Source organism: Achroia grisella, unplaced genomic scaffold (assembly GCF_030625045.1).
Source record: "Achroia grisella isolate CSIRO2021 unplaced genomic scaffold, CSIRO_AGI_Agris_v1 utg1080, whole genome shotgun sequence".
Classification (NCBI taxonomy): domain Eukaryota; kingdom Metazoa; phylum Arthropoda; class Insecta; order Lepidoptera; family Pyralidae; genus Achroia; species Achroia grisella.
The window spans coordinates 377,434-390,801 of record NW_026712570.1 but is presented as its reverse complement, the minus strand read 5'-3'; the positions used below and the strand labels follow the sequence as shown (position 1 = coordinate 390,801).

The 13,368-nt window shown below is 35.1% G+C and overlaps 1 protein-coding gene across 2 annotated transcripts in view; it reads right to left on the bottom strand.

The window, feature by feature from the left end:
- The window catches only part of LOC131842522 (protein prickle-like), a 583,535-nt gene that overhangs the window by 342,810 nt on the left and 227,357 nt on the right, over nucleotides 1-13,368 (bottom strand). The gene's annotated exons all lie outside the window — the stretch shown is intronic.

Genomic DNA, 13,368 nt, shown 5'->3' with positions numbered 1-13,368 from the left:
CTATTCTATTCTATTCTATTACATAAAAAAGTATAAAATAAAGTCGCTGTCGCTGTCTGTCCGTCCCTATATATGCTTAAACCTTTAAAACTACGCAACGGATTTTGAAGCGGTTTTTTTAATAGATAGAGTGATTCAAGAGGAAGGATTATCTTATATATACATATGTTATATGTACATCCGTGCGAAGCCGGGGCGAGTAGCTAGTTTCTAGTTCTATTATTTAAAAGAGAAACACACAAGTTTCTTGCTCGTTCTTCTTGTGATGAGACAGCTTTCCGAACGAGCGGAGGAAAAAAGAAAATATTGTGACTATTCAAAAGTGCTTAGATATAGTTTATTTGAATAAATGATTTTCTATTCTATTCTAATAAATAAATAAATCGGTTCAGTAGTTTTGGCGTGAAACCCCGACAGACAGACAGAGTTACATTTATATTATTAGTAAGGATTATCTATGATCGGGTCCCTGTAGCCCACCCTAGTTTAGATATGACTGTACCGGAAATTAAGTTGACCAATAGTTTATGTTTTATGTTCGACGACCTCGGTGGTCTAGCGGTCTAGCACACCGCTTTACGACCGATGGTCGCGGGTTCGATTCCTCGCACGGCACAAACATTTGTATTCATGAGTATGATTGTTTGTATCGGTCTGGGTGTTTTCTATGTATAATATGTATTTACAAAAAAAAAAAATATCTATGCATATGTATCAGTTATCTAGTACCCATAACACAAGCTTTAGCTAGCTTAACTTGGGTCTAGATGGCGCTGTGTGAATTGTCCTGAGATTATAAATAAAATATATATATATATGTTCCCGATACAGTTACCACGGACAGGCGGTGGTCAGAATTTATGAGGAGTCTCCTTGTAGATCCGTGGGGTGATTTGTTAACTCTTAAGATATTGTTTTTGATAGAAAATATTTTTTTTTTTTCGGACTACTCCAAAGCTGGCCTTTACAGCTTCACCGGACGATAGGGAGCGAGTGCAGATGTCACTCCAAACCCGCGGAAGGACTTATGGAGCGGCTGAAGGCCAACTCCTGCCTGACGGATACGACTTTAATCTAAGGGCACCAGGGTTCGAACCTCGGCTCAGGCCGTCGTAATTTCAATCCCCGTTTGAATTGGACCGGGGATCGATGGGAGGGGAATAGAAAATACATAGGTCCTTTCTTCAGTACTGTATAGTAATGTAATATACTAACTTGTCTGTTATTGTAATGTAATTCTAATTATTTAGTAGATTTATTGTGTGTAGATTTATCTTTTGTAACGAATGTTATATTATCACGCGGCAACACCGTTGCCTAGTTACGACGTTGAGAAGAAATAACAAGTCTGTCATTCGAGACCGAATCGCTTACTTGTATCACAGATAACATAATATTACATACTTGTATATATATATCCATTGTATATGTTTCGTTATTATAAATATGTACATAGCCACAACCATTGGGGGGAAAGGAATTGTTAGTAATGTGGACTTATGACCCCATTACTAGCAATGTACCATGTCAGGTTGACCTCCACGCGGTTCCCCCTGGAAACCATCGTGATAAATTCCTGGTGATTTTGTCACGATGGGCTAACTAACCTGACCTCATGTTCATCTTATCATCCTCCACTGGTGTCCCGTCAGCGTAAACGCGCAGCGGGGTACACCATTCCATGATCATCCATAAAAAAAACCTAGTCTCATTCTCTTCACCTCCCTCTTCCTGGTGCTGCTATTACAAAGAAGACAATATACATTAATAATAGTGGCTCCATTGTGGCCGCTGAACTTTGTTTAATTCCATCACTATTATTAAAATTGAAATGAAACATATCAATTTATGAAGTAAATTATTTAAATAATCATTAAACTCTCAATGTACAACTTTGTTTAGTCCGATCAGCGCCATCTATCAACGAATAGCCGTCAAATGCAATTGAAAATCTTACAGTTGCCGCCACTCATCGACAGATGTCGCTAGCTGTACGAACGTAATGTCGCTCGTAAACAGTCGTGTAATCGTGTCGTAAACAAACTTGGAGTGCAAACACCTCTGAACAAATAGATTCGTTTTAGAAAGTCACGCTTGACCGGCAATGTCAATAAATGGCGTATTCTGTAAATACATACAGACACCTGCCTCCGTGCAGCGTTTAAACTGCGTGACTAATGATTTATTTGAATCGGTTAATAGCTAGTAGGTACAATTGGTTTCGGTTCACAGGAATACGACCTCGACGGTGTAGGGATCATCACGTCACTGCCCTATAGTCGCAGGTTCGATCCGCACTGTACAAAGGTTTGTAATCGTCAGGCTTTGTAAAATTAGGTAGGTACGTAATTAAAAAAGGTAGAATTTTAAGATGTTTTGTTAATTGTTAATTGTAAACACAAATTTGTCATATAAATGTCGTAGTTTCCTATAAATAAGGTTGCGCTTAGTATAATAAATAGATTGTAATATATTATATATACATAATGTAACTGTGTTGGTGTAACCCTTGTTGGTGACTTAATAAATAAAAAAAAAATATTTCGGTATATAGAGACTAACATAATATAACATAATATTAATACTAGATTTAAAAACAAACTTTCTGTTCCTAGTACATAATGTAAATTAATTGGCATTAAAAAGAAAATAAATTCAGTTAAGTTTCTTGCCAGTTCTTTTCAATTGAATCTAACTGAACTGGACGGCAGGGAAAAATATTAATACAAAAAACTTGACGTTCATAAGCGGTTAAAATGTCCTAGAATAAATTATTTTTTATTTGATTTGATTAAAAAAGAAAAAAATGTAGGCAAATAGGTAAGTACTCACAACCCTTTTTATTAAAATTTATAAAATAATACTAAGTTACTCCTTAGCAGAAAGTCACGTCAAACTCAGTGTAGGCGTTACAGATATTAACAAAAACAAACAGACATACATATATTTTTTTTTAATACATTACCTGATATAACTACCGTTTCTACTTTCACTAGCTACTCGCTCCTGCTTCGCACGGGTGTACATGTATTATATATATAGACCTTCCTCTTGAATCACTCTATCTATTAAAAAACAGCTTCAAAATCAGTGCGTAGTTTCAAAGATTTAAGCATACATAGGGACGGACGGACAGCGACAGCGACTTTGTTTTAAACAGCTATTAATTTGAAATTACAAACAGACACTCCAAATTTTATATATGTACTAGCTGTCCCTGCAAATGTTGTTTTACCTTAAAATAAAAAAAAATTTAGGGGTGGACTACCCCTAACATTTAGGTGGATGAAAAATAGATGTTGGCCGATTCTCAGACCTACTCAATAAGCTCACAAATTTCATGAAAATCGGTCAAGCCCTTTCGGAGGAGTATGGGAACGAAAACTGTGACACGAGAATTTTATATATAAATTACAAATTACCTTATCTGTGCCAGTACTCACTATCCCCTCCTATGGGAGTCGTGAATATACCTACATATGTATTTATTGAACCCAATAAATCTAGAAACCACATCGTTGAAATTAAAACTGAAACTACGATAATTTAGGGTTGTGTTTAACGATAAATCATATCGGTTCCGTACACTAGTTAATTAACCGGGCATTTGCTGCATAAATCACACGTTATCGTAACTTTTCTATAATTTATGGCACCCCACTGTTATCGAACGGTTTTTCGACGTTTAACTCTTTAACTAGTGGTATGTAGAAGTAAACTGGTTAAACGTGAGTAGAGTTTTTATACCACGTAGGTAGCAAACAAGCATACGGCCCATCTGATGGTAAACGTAGCCTATGGACGCCTGAAACACCAGGGGTGTCACATGCGCGTCGCCGACCCTTAAGAAACCTTAATATACACGCGTACGAAGTCAGGGCGAGTAGCTAGATATACATATAAAACACCCAGAGCTATACAAACAATCATACTCATGAATATAAATGTTTGTGCCGTGCGAGGAATCGAACCCGCGACCATCGGACGTAAAGCGGTGTGCTTAACCACTAGACCACCGAGGTCTTCTCGTAGTTTTATAAATGTATGTTATTAGCCGATGTTATGCATAATGATAAGTCATTGGAATAAAATAAATACGACACTATCTGGACTGGACTGGCCGCCCGCCAAATGGTGACCGTTGCAGCAAATTACATACAATACATTAACTATAAATAGTAACTATATCTATATTATTAACTGTACTGACAGCCTAGCCAGGTCTAGTGGTATAGCCACTTTACTATCTGATGGTGGCGGGTTCGATTCCTGGCACGGTACAAACATTTGTATTCATGAGTGTGATTGTTTGTATCAATCTGGGTGTTTTATGTATATTATGTATGTATTTATTAAAAAAATATTTAAGTATATATATCAGTTGTCTAGTACCCAGAACACAAGCTCTGCTTATCTTAGGAATAGATGGCGTTGTGTGAATTGTCCTGAGATATTACTATTATTATTATCATCTAGTAGCTGTGCCCGCGGTTTTACCGCATTAAAATTATAGTCTATATGTTATTCTGATATATGCGCTATATTGTAAAGTTTCATCAAAATCCGTTCAGTAATTTTTGCGTTAATGAGTAATAAACATCCATATTCACAAACTTTCGCGTTTATAATATAACCCGCGGCTTCGCTCGCGTTAATTTTTAGGGGTGGAATTTATCAAAATCCTTTCTTAGGGGATGCCTACGTCATAGTAGCTTTATGCATGCAAAGTCTCAGCCCGATCGGTTTAAAATTGTCAAAGTTTCATCCAAACTTTCATCCCCTATTTTATCCCCTTGGGAATAGAATTAATCAAAATCCTTTCTTAGCGGATGCCTACGTCATAACATCTACCTGCATGTCAAATTTCAGCCCGATCCGTCCAGTGGTTTGGGCTGTGCGTTGATAGATCACTATGTCAGTCACCTTTGAGTTATATGTACCTATTTAGATTATATTTATAATGTTATTAAGATTAACAGCTTGCCATTGGTCGATCGCTTTAAAAACACAAGCTCTACTTGGCTCAGTACTAGAAAGTACTGTGTTAATTGTCGTGAGTTTATTATTATTATTTCATCACAAAAGCAAATGAAGTTAGGGAATGTAACTGGATGTCCTTCATACAGGTCATTATAATGACCTAGTAAGGACAGCAGTGACATAATGTTATATTGAGACTTAAATATTGTATCTGTTTCTTCTTTTTTTTATATATACTTTTTAATATACAATCGATTTGTCTACATAAAAATTTTAAATTAGTATAAAAAGTGAAGTTATATGTATATATAGTAGATTAAAAAAAAAAAAAAGTCACGTGTTTAATTAAACAATGAAGCAAATATATAAATTACACGAGAGCGTTACTGCTTCAGTTATCAATCAGTAAGTTCCCACAGGCAGACAAGCAGACAATAAATAAAACAGTAAATCAAGAGACGTGTCGCTACATGTAGCCCTCCGCTAGATTTATTGCTTGCACCATGCTGTGACGCGTCAGCAGATCACCATCATGGATGTACAGGCATAGACAAATAGCTCTGCATGCACTATTAATTGAGCACTAAAAAGTAGAACTACACACTATGTTAAAATAGGAACTAAACCTACATATATTTATCACCTGCGCTAGCGGCTAAAATGTTCAACATGAATAAATGATTTTTGAATTTGAATTTGAATTTGAAATTTGAACTAAATAAAATAGAATAGAATAGAATAGAAAATCATTTATTCAAATAAACTTAATTTAAGCACTTTTGAATAGTCATAACAATTTGTTTTTTATTTACCACTCGTTCGGAAAGCTGTCTCATCACAAGAAGAACGAGCAAGAAACTTGTGTGTTGCTCTTTTAAAAAATCCTTGTAAGTTTACATTTACAAGTCGAAACGTGTGAATACAAACTACCAACAAGCACTAATTTTTTGGGTCAAATATAATCATGCAATAAGATTAAATCAGTCGTAGTTTATTTATTAATATTAACTCCTTAACAAAAATTTTATGTAAAAAGTCTCTCAAAACCTGGCTAAAGAAGTTAAGTTATGACGAAACAGAAAACTTTATTCTGTAAATACAAATTATACTTTAAATACTATAAAATGGTTTGATTACGTGGTTATCGGCATATAATAAGTTATTTATTTATTATTTATCTGGCTTTATGTCTTTTTATTATTTCCTTTTTTTTTATCGAATATGTAAAGTTATGTTAAGTAGTATGTATGATTTTGTATTGTGTAAAAGTAAATGTTAATGAATGAAATAATATGCACCTTGGGAAGGTATGTGACATCTGAGATACAGTATAATTCTATACTAGTTCAGATAACACAATTACACTTGTATGTTAAAACTGTATTGACTCTTATGTACAACTTAATTATGTAACACAACCTATAACTGCAATTAATATTATTATTATTATTACTAGAAATATTGTAATGGGTGAAAACTGTGATTGTTACAGCCTATGCTGTAAATAATATAAATGACGTAGTGGAGTAACTTGAAACAGTCATGCTCGCTATAAGTTCAATCTTGTGGCGGCGTGGTGGGCCGGGTCAATGTGCTCTAATATGGTTGAGTGCTATGATGGCTGGCTCATTCGTCATACTCGTGAACGGGTGCTACTTGTGAGGACTGCTCTGTTCGGGTTACGAAAACAGTTTACACTATTTGCTTTTGACAAAATTTTTACAAACTTTTAATGTCATATTTATTTATATTTAAACAATAGCCTAAACAATAAGTTTCAAGCTTCTAAAATGACTTTACTTCCAAATTTTTTGAGCGAGCTCAATAGATTTATGTAGATTGCAGTGGCACAGGCCTAAGCACCTGATCCAAACCTCCTGATAAAAAAACTGTATTTGAGCAAGGATCTTATTCGAGTTACTAAAATCTTCTGCATAAAATGAACTCCAATTTGTATACAATACCAAACAAATACAATAATACTCAATTTGCCAAATAAAAAAACTGAAATCAAAAATTCTTAAAGATAACTCTATTTACCTTGAAGGATTTTTGACTTAAAATTTTTAGGCGAGCTCTATGTATATATAGGTCTATAGTATAGATCTGTGTAGGTTGCTGTGCTACAGGCCCAAGCACCTAACCTAAACCTCAGACCTTTTTTTTTTATAACACAGGGGACAAACGAGCATGCGGCTCACCTGATGGTAAGTGATTACCGCCGCCCATGAGCACCCGCAACACCAGGGGAATTGCAAGTACGTTGTCGGCCTTTTAAAAAGGAATAAGCTCTTTTCTTGAAGGTTTCAATATCGTATCGGTTCGGAAATACCACTGCTGGAAGGTGATTCTAACCTAAACCTCAGGCCCAACCCTTCTATTAAAAAAACTGTATTTAAGCTAAAATCCTATTCGAATTTACAAAATCTTCTGCATAAGATGAACTCCAATTTGTATATAATACCAAACAAATATAATAACACTCATTCGCCAAATAAAAAAACTGAAGTCAAAAATTCTTAATACCTTGAAGGATTTTTGACTTCAAATTTTTCGGCGACCTCTATGTATATATAGGTCTATAGATGCAAGTAGGTTGCTGTGCTACAGGTCCAAGCACCTGACCTAAACCTCAGGTCCACCCTCCTGTAATGGATCGGTGGACTGTATGGGTGCCTAAATGATGAAAACACGTAGTTTGCAATAATATATTAATATGTGCAATTGCGAACTATACGAAAGACAATAATAGAATGATACAATAAGTTGAAGTATATCAAATAACATGACATATAAAAAATAACTCTTCAACAAATATAAATTTAAAAATAATAAATATATCAAAAGAGTTCGGTGGTCGGTCGCCAACACCTCCTAATAAAAAAAACTCCGATTTGTAAACAATACAAACAAATACAACAACACTCCTCGGCTTAAGTTTTCGCATTTGTCCTGATAGATTCAACTAGGAGTCCCTGTTTGACCGTTTAAGTTAACCCTACGTATCCCCAATAAACGTAATGTGCCCGTACCCCGCTCACAACAGGGTACGGGCACAAATGTCCAGAAGATAAGCGTCTCGAGACAATTGCAGCGGGCACCGGTTACACCGCAGATATATGAACAGATTAGACACGGCTGTGGGATAATAAATGTTTTATTCAACAATATTATAATAGCTTTATAATAACTTCGCTCTACGGTTTTATGGCTGAGAATAGGGGAATGCTATTTAATTTTAATATATACAACGATATTTGCAAGTCCCAGTAGTAGTTCATTTTGTTCTCAGAACATCTGGTTGGCACATGTTAACCGCTTATTATTCATCTTATTCATTATTTAAATTATTAACCGGGTCTTAACACGAATAATTTTATGGCAAATAAAGGTATTTACCTCTCTCGACGTTTCGACTAGGTTGCACTAGCCGTGGTCACGAGCTGACTGGAGCAACAGCGATGTCAATGTAGATAGGTGACAGCAGTTTTTTCATCGAACCCGCGACCATCGGACGTAAAGCGGTGTGCTAGACCGCTAGACCACCGAGGCCGTCAATAACAATAAAATAAAATAACCGTCTTTTACTACATACATATGAATATAAATACAGTACATACACCAAAATTACATTTTTTACAATTTTTGTCTGTCTGTCTATCGGTCTGTTTGTTCCGGCTTCTTTGATGAATCTTTGAAATGGCTGGACCGTTTTCGACGGGACTTTTTTTTGGTAGGTAGCTAATGTAATAAGGCGTAACTTAGGCTACTTTTATTTTAGAAAAATAAAGTTAAATTCCACGCGGACGAAGTCTCGGGAACAGCTAGTTGACAATAATAATAACAATTTTTATTTTGCATCCAATATTTGCAATTTGTTCCCTAAACTAAGTAGTAATCTGCATTAGATTCTTAACTCTACGCTACAATGTCTTAAGGGCATTCAGACAAATCGCTGGCTATCGCTCAAGTCCAGATAAGCGTCGTTACACGCAGCTGTCGCCGTGAACTCACTATCCCGGGATTAGCCCGGGATTTCTGCAGGTGGACGGTGTGTAATGTTGTTAATTCTATGGATTTATGTCACGTACACTAGTCGTACGTTCGTGGTAGTTGTTCAGTTTTGGATTTATTTTGTACTTAGCCCCTAGACTATAATTTTGACTCATAACCACAACGGAACTGGGTTCAAATGGTTTTTATTTTTTATTTTGGACAATTAACACAGCTTCGTATAGACCCAAGTTAAGCTAGGTAAAGCTTGTGTTATGGGTATTAGATAACTGATACAAATACATAGATATATTTAATTTTGTAAATATATACATATTATACATAGAAAACACCCAGAGCGATACAAACAATCATAATCATGAATGTTTGTACCCTGCGAGGAATCGATCCCGCGACCATCGTAAGAAAGGCGGTGTGCAAAATTGCTAGACCACCGAGGCCGTCTTTGAAGATTATTAAAAAAAAGTGTAGCTTTTGGATAAACTCATTTCAGTTACTTCTATTGCCAAAAATTTGCTTCACAATCAAATATATATAAAAAAGTCCCATCAAAATCGGTACAGCGATTTCAGAGATTAGCCGGAACAAACAGACCGACAGACAGACAGACAAAAATTGCAAAAAAAAATATTTAGGTATACCTATGTACCGTATATATATTCATATGCATGTAGTAAAAAACGATTATTTCAATATTACAAACAGACACTCCAATTTTATTTATATGTATAGATGAATAATATATAACAATATGATTTTCATTTGAGGGGCTAGATATTGTGCTACAAAATACGTACCGAAAATCAATTGCAGTCTTTTACAGCATTCTAAATGATGTATTCAGTTCTTACCTGAAAACAAAAGAAAACATATAAAAAAAATATATTTTTGCTATGTTTTTTTAACAAAGCATGGGGTTTTTCAAGAATTAGGTATATTAAGGTTTCTTAAGGGTCGGCAACGCGCACGTGATACCCCTGGTGTTTCAGGCGTCCATAGGCTATGGTAACCGTTTACCATCAGATGGGCCGTATGCTTGATTGCCACCATCATAGTATAAAAAAAAACAAAAAAAAAACATAAATACTACGTAGTATAATTTTCATGTCAAACTCTGTATTCAAGAACAGAACAGAATAGAATAGAACTTAAGCACTTTTGCATCATCAGCTCAGCCCGGAAGACGTCCACTGCTGAACAAAGGCCTCCGTAAAAGATCTCTTTGACTTTAGAATACTATCTACCGCTCATTCGGAAAGCTGTCTCATCACAAAAAGAACGAGCAAGAAACTTGCCCCCCTCCGATCGATCCCCCGTCCAATTCAAACGGGGATCGAAATTACGACGGCCTGAGCCGAGGTTCGAACCCTTAGTGGTGCCCTCAGACTAAAGTCGTATCCGTCAGGCAGGAGTTGGCCTTCAGCCGCTCCATAAGTCCTTCCGCGGGTTTGGAGTGCCATCTGCACTCGCCCCCTATCGTCCGGTGAAGCTGTAAAGGCCAGCTACGACCAACAGCATTAGCGTAGTCCGAAAAAAAAAAACGAAACTTGCGTGTTGCTTCCCAAGTATTTTTTATGTGTGTTAAAAGAATGGTGCACCCGCCTGTGCTAACGGTTTACGTTGGCGGGGCACCAGTGGAGGATGATAAAATGAGGGGTCAGGTCAGTGAGTCCATTGTGATTAATTCACTAGGTATGTAATACGATGGGTTTCAGAGGTAACCGCGTAGAGGTCAACTTGACATGGTACATTGCTAGTAATGAGGTTGTTAGTCCACAACAAACAGAGTCTATCCTTAATTTGCCAGAAAATATATACAAATGTCAAAACATTTCCTTTGTAAAAAATCTAAATATATATAACTCAAAGGTGACTGACATAGTGATCTATCAACGCACAGCCCAAACCTCTGGACGGATCGGGCTGAAATTTGGCATGCAGGTAGATGTTATGACGTAGGCATCCGCTAAGAAAGGATTTTGATTAATTCTACCCCCAAGAGGATAAAATAGGGGATGAAAGTTTGTATGAAACTGTCAATTTTAAACCGATCGGGCTGAGACTTTGCATTCATAAAGTTACTATAACGTAGGCATCCGATTTCCGATCCGAAGAAAGGATTTTTATAAATTCCACCCTTAATGTAAATGTATTAGTTTGAACCTATCAGTACCTAATGGAACGAGTAAATTAAGAAAAATAAAGTTAAATTCCACGTGGACGAATTATAAAATTGAAGAATTTATAAATGATAATAATGATTTTGCTGAAAATCTATCTTAAAATACATAGCGCTGACAATGTTATCTGATTGAACAATTATTGAGTGCGTAGCTGTTTCTATGTTGATTATCGCATGCCTCTTATTTGTTATTATAAATAATTAATTTATATAGAAAAATATATATTCAAAAGAGTAATACACAAGTTTCTTGCTCATTCTTCTTGTGATGAATCTGCGTTCCAAATGAGTGGTAGAATCAAAATATGACTATTCAAAAGTGCTTGTATTGAGTTTATTTGAATAAAGACTATTTCTATTTCTATAATACTTGAATACCCCTCGTAAAGGGGATTGTTTGTAATATGGACTAAGTCTGATTGCACTCATTCTTAGTGCAATCAGATAACATTGTCAGCGTTATAAATTTCAAGTTTTTCTACAAAAACATATAATATTTTAAATAGTGCCCTCTATCTCCCCCCCTTTTATATATATATTTTTGGTGCCACTGAAAACCAGCTGTATGTTCACCTAGGACATACATTAAAGCTGAGTGGAGCCATTTCGGTGCATTATTGGATGTAAAAAATGTTTATTTTATGTTTATTTTTTAATTATGGTAAATTAAGTTTAATTATATGTACATTTAATTTGCTCTTTTTTTTCCGTTTGTTGTTTATATTGTATTTTTTACATTGCACTGAATAAAATATTTTTCTTTCTTTTCTTTCTATTTTTGCCGTTATCGTTAACGAACTCTTCAATTTTATAACACGCCTTTACAAAGGATGTGTTTTGTACGACATCTAAATCTTATAATGCAAAACGAGCCTTATAACAAAGACAAATGCATTAGATGGAGTGGGAGCACGGTGCGGGTACGCGGGCGTGGCCTATATAATGAAGAGTAATTCGTGTCGTGATGCCAGATTAGCGTACACAGAGTTATATGCTAATGTGACACTGTTCGCATTGTCTCACGGTAACACGGCAAAATGCAAATGGATCGATTTACTCTGAAGGCGAAATTAAAGCCATTGAATTTGAATTTGGAATGTGTAACTTTTCGTAATCAAAATCGAAGTATCTTTGTTCGTTACTAGCTACTTGCCCCGGCTTAGCGCGGGTGTACATGAATTATGCATATAAACCTTCCTCTTGAATCACTCTATCTTCCTTATTATTGATTAATTATACAATCCTTCCTTATATTTCGTATATGAAAACTAGCCAAGTTAGACCTTAGGCTACAGTATATTATCCTAAGTTATAAGAAGAAATGATATTTTATATTGTTATAAATACATTTCAGGACAGACCATTGAACTTGGCACCCATTTAGATCTCACCTCTTTTGTCGTAGAAGTTAACAATCAAGGCATATACCATAATATTAAACTCTGCTATCATTTCACATTTATGTTTTTGATGGGATATTATATGTACATATAAAACTTCATCTGTATAATTAGGAAAAATCATTGAATCTAAGTTTTTCTATTGATTTCCAGATATATCAGCAGTGTTTCAACTGCCACGATCCCATATTTTTTTCTAATTGTACTAATTGTACGAATATTATAAACCTTCCTCTTGAATCACTCTATCTATTAAAAAAACCGCTTCAGCTTAGCCCTTTGTTTTATACTAAGTAATGATTACAAAATTAGTTTAAAAATTATTTTTGTACATGTATTTTTTATACATATAAACCTTCCTCTTGAATCACTCTATCTATTAAATAATCAACTGTGTTTCAACTGCTGTTTTTTTCTAAAATCCGTTGCGTAGTTTTAAAGACTTAAGCATATATAGGGACGGACAGACAGCGACGGCGATTTTTTTTTATACTATGTAATGATAACAAAAATAGTTTAAAAATAATTTTTGTTATTCTTATGTGTGCCGACTAAACTTATTTTCTTTCTTACTTTCAAATTATGACCGCGCAAATTTAAACAATATATTCATTTTTAATTGTATCAATAATCAATACTGAAACGAAGCATTATCAAAATTTTGACGTTAAGCGTCAAGCGCTTAAAAAGCTTACTATAAAATTGAAGAATTCGTTAACGATAATAACACTTTTATAGATAAATTTAAAACATAGCACTGACAATATTATCTGATTACATTAATAATGAGTG